Source organism: Felis catus, chromosome F2, assembly GCF_018350175.1.
Source record: "Felis catus isolate Fca126 chromosome F2, F.catus_Fca126_mat1.0, whole genome shotgun sequence".
Lineage (NCBI taxonomy): Eukaryota > Metazoa > Chordata > Mammalia > Carnivora > Felidae > Felis > Felis catus.
In genome coordinates, this window is record NC_058385.1 from 45,122,850 (window position 1) to 45,132,877 (window position 10,028).

The following is a 10,028-nucleotide window of genomic DNA, read 5'->3' on the forward strand; positions in this document are numbered from 1 at the left end:
CCCAAGTGTGAAATGGCTGGCTGTTGATTTCAGAAGTGTGAGTGTACATTTTTATATCTCACACGAATGAATACATTTTTTGTATCCTACACATTTGGGGAAATGCTAAAATTTATTGGGTAATGTTATTTACCACTTGTGTGGCAGAAAGAGAAAAGTGGAATTTCGCCCCAGAGGTTGACTTTGCATCTGTAGAAAAAGCAAAAGCAGGTGGCATATAAATCCACGAACAGGTAAATAAGCCATCTGAAATTAGGTCATCTGGGCTAATGTTTTCAGGAATAAGTTTTAAAAGGAGGTAAGCAAAATTTGAACCAGAAAAGAATAACTTTTGTAATGATAAAAGGATTCTGAAAGTAGAAAACACAATTTTAAATTTCCCTTGAAAGGAATGGCTTTTGAATTTACTACTTAGTTACATTTAGAATTTTTATTTTCTTTTCACCAAACACAACCCTCTATTGAAGACATCATCTCTCTGTGCACTCTTCCTTTCTATCAATAAAGGTGGCGGGATTCCTGTGACGAGTTTTTGATGTAAAGGTACTGTTATCACTTTGGCCATTGTTACTGATATGAGCAGGGGTTCTCCAACTCAGGTAGTCGTAACTGACACTAAGCCAGCACAGTTCAAAGTACATTCGAAGGGTGTCAGATATTACTGTTCTCCTATTTTTTCTATGTAAAATACTATTAAGATATAGTGATGACAAAAGTTTACTTTAGTAGATTAAGGATATGAATACTTAAAATTTTAATATATACATACATTTATTTCTTTCCATATTTTGAAGACTAAAACTAAAGGAAATGGCAGGCAGGAGATATAAGACCAAATAATACAAAGAAACATTTGCAAACCTAACAAAACAAGGATTACCAGAAAGCCTTTTTGATGATAAAAAGATTTTCTTAAATTTTGATGTTGCCATGAGCATATTAACAAAACTTAAAATAAAAGTGTTTACCCTTTGGAAGATACTAAACAAAATTAGTTTGTCAAGTAAAACTCTAGCAAAAGCAGTATTTTAAATGTAGACTGTAGAAGTGTAGAGAAAAAAAAAACACAATGCAGTACTTACCCCCTAAAAGCTTTTTTTTTTTTTTTTTTGAGACAGAGAGACAGAACATGTGCATGTGCACAAGCTGGGGAGAGAGAGAGAGAGAGAGAGAGAGAGAGAGAGAGAGAGAGAGAGGAGGGAGGGGGAGAAAGAGAGAGGATTGTAAGCATTTAAGCGGGCAACACGCTCAGCACAGAGACCAAGACAGGGCTGTATCCCACGACCCTGGGATCATGACCTGAGCTGAAACCAAGAGTTGGAGGCTCAAGTGACCGGCCACCCAAGTGCCCTTTTCCTCCCAAAAGCTTTTAATCTAAGAAAATATGATGAGAGGGGTGCCTGGGTGGCTCAGTTGGTTAAGCATCCAACTTTGGCCCAGGTCATGATCCCATGGTTCATGAATTTGAGCCCTACGTAGGGTTCTGTGCTGACAGCTCAGAGCCTGGAGCCTGCTTCAGATTCTGTGTCTCCCTCTCTCTCTCTGCCCCTCCCCCATGTGTGCTTTGTGTGTCTCTCTCTTTCTCAAAAATGAATAAACATTAAAAAAATTTTTTTTAAGATAATATGACAGTTTTAAAACTTTTATTCAGATAGGTGAGTGGTACTTTGAGCTTTTGATTTTATTTTTTTGGAAGGTAGAGAAAAGTAATTAAAAAATGTTTATTTATTCATTTTGAGAGAGAAGGAGAGTGCAAGCAGGGGAGGGGCAGAAAGAGAGGAGAGAGAGAGAATCACAAGCAGGCTCTGTACTCTCTGTGCTGAGCCTGATGTGGTGCTCCATTTCATAAACGGTGAGATCTGACCTGAGCCAAAATCAAGGGTTAGATGCTTAATGGACTGAGCCACCCAGGGACCCCAAGAAAGGTAATTTTTTTGATCACATGCTAAATAATAGAATATGATAATGTTTCCTTCCCCCCTCCCTGCCCCGAGGGTATTTGCTATAGTGTTGTTTATGATGCTTTTTCTATGCTAAAAATTTTTAGTAGTAGAAGGATTGTTATAATTATATGCAGTTAGCTACTGGTTACTTTCTTATTTTTCTTTATTTGATACGGCAACTTAAAATATGAGAGAGACATTTTGTGCCTACCTTTCACAACCCTGGTAAATATTATTGTACTTTTCACATTATAGTGTTATCGTATCCTTGACCTTTCAGGCCAAAGTAAGCCTCTGAGTCTTGTTTTAGATTACATTACTGTCAGAGTGAATAAGAAATCAGACATTTTAATCTAATATACACCCTATGAGTATCTCATAAGATCAAACCCTATCACAGATAGCTGACCTGAGAATGAACTTTTATAAATTATTTAGTTGCTATTAACATTTTTTAAATTTAATTTTGCATAGATATGCTAGATAAATGTTTCCCCTTAAACTTTTCTGATGGTTATGGTATGTTTACAAGTATGTAATAACGATGGAGAATACTTTTGTCCCAAATTTGATTGTTGCTCTCACATAAACTTTACATTTACAAAGTTAACATATTAAATACTATTGGTGAGATGCTAAGCTTAAAAAAAAGTAGGTTTATTTTAGAAAAATTAGGGCCAATTAATTAATACAAATATTAATGAAGTGTCCTCAAATAATTTTAACATCAGATTAAAATAACATCAGATTATAGGTTTTCAAAACACTATGAAAACATCATATACTTTCTATGTAAAAAATGGTACATCAATGAGGAATGATATAAGTTCAAATAAAATCAGTTCTGTGTCATAGGTAATTTAGAAGAAGTTTTCACTGCCTTTAGTTTTTGAGTTCTGCCTTCACTTTGGGCAGTTTCTTAAGTTCTGTGTGATAACATTTAAATTATTTAATGCTAAATGTTAAAATTATTGAAATTAAAAATTATTCTCATCTTAGTGAACTTAAGATTTTATTAAGCATCAAGAATGAATTCAAATGCTTCTTCATTTTTCCATCTGCTCTTTTCAGATATAAGTGGATTAGTGAAGTAATAGAATCATGGATTCATAGAACTTTAGATGTTGAAGAGACTTCGGGTTTTTCAGTCTGTGAAATATAAGGTGAGTAAACCTATGTCTAGAGATTTAAAGAGACTTGCTGAAAGATCATGAAGCAAATCATGGATGAAGCCAGGTTTGGGACTCAGATCTGTAGGTCCAGTGTGCTTTCCACCTGCATTAAAAATTGTCCTTAATAACCATATATTTAATTTCTTAGAACAGTTTTAGGTTTATAGGAAGATTCTGAAGATAGTTCAGAGACTTCTCCTTCACCCCACATCCATTCTCCCTTATTATTAACATTATGCAATAATGTGGTATATTTGTCACCATCAATGAATCCATATTGGTTCATTATTATTATTAACATTTATTTATTATTTTGAGAGAGAGAGAGTGCATATGTGCTGGAGGGGCAGAGAGAGAGGGAGAGAGAGAATCCCAAGCAGGTTCTTCACTGTCAGTGCAGAGTTCAATGTGGGGCTCCAACTGATGAGCCATGAGACCATGACCTGAGCCAAAATCAAGATGCTTAATGCATAGAGTCACCCAGGTGCCCCCTTGGTCCATTATTATTAACTAAAGTTCATATGCTTTCAGATTTCATTACTTTTTACCTAATGTTCTTTTTCTGTTCTAAGATTCCATCCCAGACCCCACATTACATTGGGTTGTCATGTCCCCTATGTTCCTCTTGTTTATGACAATTTTTCAGACTTTTCTTGTTTTCAATGACCTTGACAGTTTTGAAAAGTACTGTCAGATATGTTGTAGACTGTCCCTCATTTGAGATTTGGCTTATGTTTTTATCATGATTAGATTTGTTCTGGGTTTTTAGGAGAAAGTCCACAGAGGTAAAGTGCCATTATTATCTATCATATCAAGGATATATACTATCACTGTGACTTACACTTTTGGTGTTGACCTGCATTGGATGGTAGTGTCTGTCAGGTTTTTCCATTATAAAGTTACTCCCCCTGCCCTTTTCCACCTTTTCATACTATACTCTTTGGAAGAATTTACTATGTGCAGCTCACACTTAGGGAGGGAAGAGTTATGCTCCTATTCCTTGAGGGTGGAGTATATGCATAAATTATTTGGAATTCTCCTGCAAAGGAGATCTCTCTCTTCTCCCTCATTAATTTATTCCTGTATTCAATTTATTAAACTCAGTATAGGCTCAAGGATATTTATTTTATGTTCTGAGTTATAATCTAAGTATTCCCCACTTTTTGGAAGTTGACATTACATTACTTCATTTTTACAAGAGACCTACATCAGTACCTTTTTTGCTAACTGAAAGAAATCCAAAGAAGATTTTCATATTTACACAAAAAGGCAAAAAGCGAAAATAGCATTCAGCATTTGTTTTTCAGCGAGCTGCTATAGAGGCAGTGGGCACCCTGAGCAGGGAGAGTAACACTGTCAAGTCCTTCCCAGAAACTACACTCAGCATTTCAGCATCAAGGTACTGTAGCTTTGAACTCTGTCTGTGAGCATCTGTGCTTTATTTCTATTTATTTTGTGCATTCGTTAGCAAGGTGTGCCCTAAGATATCAGAAAAGCTGAAGAGAAGTTATTTTTTGGGTCTGAGAACTCTCAAGATTTTTTCCACATAATTAATGGTATTTGCTTCTTCACTTTACACCATTTTGGCTTACAAAAAAGGTTTCATGGGAACGTTCTACTTTTGGACAGCAGGGGAAACCTGTGCTACTCTGTTTAGATCTTTGCTCAAATTGTTCCTGCTTTGGCCGTTGAGAGCTCTTGCAGTTGGCTCCTATGCCTCTCTGACATCCCCCTATTACTGTGTGCGTGTGTGTCACTTCCTTACTCTGGAACTATAAGATGCTCCAGGCTCATTTTATATTTCCTGCCTCAGTCCTAAAATTAGCCAGGTCTCCAAGGAGCTCTGAGACCTTTTATTGGAAAATGGTATTAGAAACCAGGAGGTAGGTACTAGGTGTGATTGTTGCTTTCTGCTGTGTCATTGCATCTAGGCTCTCTCAAGTGACAAAGAAAGGACATATATGAATGATACCAGCTCATGTACATACATATATCTGTAAATATTTATTTATGTAACCAGCTCTATATAAAGTTAAACATGAATTCATACTGACAGCTCCAAATCTAATTCAGTATATATTTTTTAAAGTTATTTTGTTTAGTTTTATATTGCAAATGTAATATATTCTTTTTTATTGAGGTAATGTTCATATAACATAGGATTAACCATTTTAAAGTATATAATTCAGTGGTACTTACAGTATGTTAACAGTCAGGTACCACCTCTATTTAATTCAAAAACATCTTCATCATCCCCAAAGAAAATCTCTGAACAATTAAGCAGTCACTTTCTATTCCTCTCTTTCTCCGCCCCTGGCAACCACTAATCTGCTTTCCTTCTCTGTGGATTTAAATATTCTGGGTATTTGAAATAAATGGAATCATACATGATGTGATCTTTAATATTCTTTTTTTAAAATGTTCTTTCACTTAGCATAATATTGTGACGTTCATCCATGTGGTAGCAAGTATCAGAATGCCATTCTTTTTATTGAGGAATAATATTTCCATATATATATATATATATATATATATATATATACACACACCACATTTTTGTTTATCCGTTTATATGTTGGTAGACATTTGGGTTGCTTCCATATTTTGGCTATTATGAATACTACTCTATGAATATAGGTATATAAGTTTCTGTTTGAGTCTCTTTCAGTTCTTTTGGGTATCTACCTAGGAATGGAATTGCTCAGTCATATGGTAAATCTATATTTCATTTTTTTAGAAACTTGCCATACTGTTTTCACAGCAGCTGCACCATTTTACATTCCCACAAGCAATGTACAAGTGCTATGTTCTACATATGCTTATCAATACTGTTTTTTAAAATTATAGCTCTCTTAATTGTTGTGAAGTGGTATCTCATTGTGGATTTGATTTGCATTTCCCTAATGACGTATGATATTGAGCATCTTTTCATGTGCTTATTGGTTATTTGTGTGTCTTCTTTGGAGAAATGTTTTTTCAAGTCTTTTGCCCATTTTTAAATTGGGTTGTTGATCTTTTTGTTGTTGAGTTGTAAGAGTTCTTTATGTATTCTAGATATTAAACACTTATCAGATATATTATTTGTAAATATTTTATTTTATTCTTTGGGTTCTTTTGAATCCTTGATAGTGTTCTTTTCTGCACCAAAGTTTTAAATTTCAATGAAGTTCCACAATGTATTTTTTTCCTTTCATTGCCTATGCTTTTGGTATCATATTTAAGAAACTATTGTCAGTTTCCATTGAAACTGGTTAAAATCAGTTAACCACTGTTGTGAATATTTAGACCTGGGCTCTCAATTCTATTCCACTGGCCTATGTGTGTATCTTTATGCCACTACTACACTGTTTTGAATACTGTAGCTTTTTTTTTAACGTTAGTAATTTATTTATTTTTATTTTAATTCCAGTATGGTTAACACACAGTGTTCTGTTAGTTTCAGGTGTGCAATATAGTGATTCAACAATTGCATACATCACCCAGTGTTCATCACAAGTGCCTTCCTTAATCCCCATCACCTATTTCACCCATCCCCCCGTCCACCTCCCCAGTGGTAACCATCAGTTTATTCTCTATTTTTAAGAGTTTGTTTCTTGGTTTGTCTCTCTCTTTTTCTCCTCTTTGTTCATTTGTTTTGTTTCTCAAATTCCACATATGAGTGAAGTCATATGGTATTTGTCTTTCTCTATTTCACTTAGCATTATACACTCTAGCTCCATCCCTGTCATTGCAAATGGCAAGATTTTGTTCTTTTTTATGGATGAGTAATATTCCACTGTATGTATGTATGTATGTATGTATGTATGTATGTATGTATACCATATCTTTATCCATTTATCCATTAATGGACATTTGAGCTGCTTCTATAGTAGTTTGGCTATTGTAAATAATGCTGCAATAAACACAAGAGTACATGTATCCCTTTGACTTAGTGTATTCTTTGGGTAAATACCCAGTAGTGCAATTGCTGGATCATAGGGTAATTCTACTTTTAACTTTTTTAGGAACCTCCATACTGTTTTCCAGAGTGACTGTATGAGTTTGCATTCCCACCAGCAGTGCACAAGGGTTCCCCTTTCTTCACATCCTTGCCAACGCTTATCATTTCTTGTGTTGTTGATTTTAGCCATTTTGACAGGTGTGAGGTGATATCTCATTGTAGTTTGGGTATGCCTTTCACTGATGATGAGTGATGTCTCAGTATCTTTTCATGTGTCTGTTTGTTATCTGTATGTCTTTTGGAGAAATATCTGTTCCTGTCTTCTACCCATTTTTAAATTGGATTATTTATTTTTTGAGTGTTGAGTTATATAAGTTCTTTATATATTTTGAATACTAATCCTTTATTGATTATGTCATTTCCAGATATCTTCTTCCATTCAGTAGATTGGAGTTTAGTTTTATTGATTGCTTCATTCATTGTGCAGAAGCTTTCTATTTTGATGAAGTCCCAATAATTTGCTTTTATTTCCTTTGCCTCAGGAGACATATCTAGAAAAATGTTGCTTTGGCTGATTGTCAGAGAAATTACTGCCTGGGTACTCTTCCAGGATGTTTATAGTTTCAGGTCTTACATTTGGGTCATTAATCCATTTTGAATTGATTTCTATGTATGGTATAAGAAAGTGGTCCAGTTTCATTCTTTTGAATGTTGCTGTCCAGTTTTCCCAACACCATTTGTTGAAGAGACTGTCTTTTTCCCATTGGATATTCTTTACTCCCTTGTCGAAGATTAATTGACCATATAGCTGTGGGTTTATTTCTGGGTTTTCTGTTCTGTTCTATTGATCTATGTGTCTATTTTTATGCCAGAAGTATACTGTTTTAATTACTACTGCTTTATAATATAACTTGAAGTCTGGAATTGTGATACCTCCAGTTTTGTTTTTCTTTTTCAAGATTGCTTTGGCTATTCAGGGTGTTTTGTGTTTCCATACAAATTTTAGGATTGTTTGCTCTAGTTCTGTGAAAAATGCTTTGGAATTTTGATAGGGATTGCATTAAATGTGTAGATTGCTTCAGGTAGTATAGACATTTTAACAATATTTGTTCTTTCAACCCATGAGAATGGAATGTCTTTCCATTTCTTTGAGTCATCTTCAATATCTTTTATCAGGATTTTATAGTTTTCAGAGCACTGGCCTTTCATCACTTTGGTTAAGTTTATTCCTACATATTTTATTGTTTTGGTGCAATTGTGAATGGGATTGTTTTCTTAATTTCTCTTTCTGCCACTTTATTAATAGTATACAGGAAACAACAGATTTCTGTAGATGGATATTGTACCCTGTGACTTCACTGAATTCATTTATGAGTTCTAGTAGTTTTTTGGTGGAGTCTTTAGGGTTTTTCTATATGTAGTAACATGTCATCTGCAAATAGTAAGAGTTTTACTTTTTCTTTACTGATTTGGATGCCTTTTATTTCTTTGTGTTGTCTAATTGCTGTGGTTAGGACTTTCAGTATTATGTTGAATAAAAGTGGCGAGAGTGGACATCTTGCTCTTCACCTTAGGGAAAAAGCTCTCAGTTTTTCACCACTGAGTATGATGTTGGATGTGAGTTTTTCATATAAGGCCTTTATTATGTTGAGGTATGTTCCCTCTAGGCCTGCTTTACCGAGAGTTTTTATCATGAATTGATGATGGACTTTGTGGAATATTTTTTATGCATCTATTGAAATGATCATATGATTTTTGTCCTTTCTCTTATTGATGTGACATATCACATTGAGTGTTTGATGAATTTTGAAACATCTTTGATTCCCAGGAATAAATCCTGCTTGATTGTGGTGTAGGATTTTTTAATGTATTGTTGCATTCAGTTTGCTACTGTTTTATTGAGGATATTTTCATCTATATTCATGAGAGATATTGGCTTGTAATTCACTGTTTTTGTGGTGTCTTTATCTGTTTTTGGTATCAGTGTGATACTGGCCTCATAGAATGAATTTGGAAGTTTTCCTTCTTCTTTTATTTTTTGGAATAGTTTGAAAAGAATAGGTATTAACTCTTCCTTAAGTATATTGTAGAATTTGCCCATGAAACCGTCTGGTCCTGGAGTTTTGGTTTTGGGGAGTTTTTTTTTTTTTTTTTTTTACAATTCAATTTCACTGCTGGTAATTGATCTGTTCAAATTTTCTATTTCTTCCTGCTTTTTTTTTAAAAAAAGCTTATTTATTCATTTCTTTTTGGTAATGTCTACATCCAACATGGGGCTTGAACTCACAACCCCGAGATCAAGAGTCATAATTGTCTTCTGACTAAGCTAGCTAGGTGCCCCTATTTCTTCCTGCTTTAGTTTTGGTAGGTTGTGTGTTTCTAGGAGTTTATCCATTTCTTCTAGGTTGTCCAATTTGTTGGCATTCAGTTTTCATAATAATCTGTTACAATTGTTTGTAGTTCTGTAATGTTGGTTGTTATTTCTCCGCTGTCATTAGTGATTTTATTTGGGTTCTCTCTCTCTCTCTTTTTAGTGAGTCTGGCTAGAGGTTTACCTATTTTGTTGATCTTTTCAGAGAACCAGCTCCTAGTTTCATTGATCTGTTCTATTATTTTTTTAGTTTCTGTGTCATTTATTTCTACTCTAATGTTTATTATTTCCTTCCTTTTGCTGGTTTAGGGTTTTATTTGTTCTTCTTTTTCTAGCTCTATTAGGTGTAAGTTTAGGTTGTGTATTTGAGATTTTTCTTGCTTCTTGATGTAGACCAGTATTGCTGTAAACTTCCCTTTTAGAACCAGTTTTGCTGCATCGCAAAGGTTTTGGATCATTGTGTTTTCATTTTCATTTGTTTCCATATACATTTATTCTTTGATTTCCTGGTTGACCCATTCTTTGTTTAGTGGCATGATTTTTAATCTCCATGTATTTGTGCTCTTTTCAGATTTTTTTCTTGTGGTTGATTTCTAGTTTCA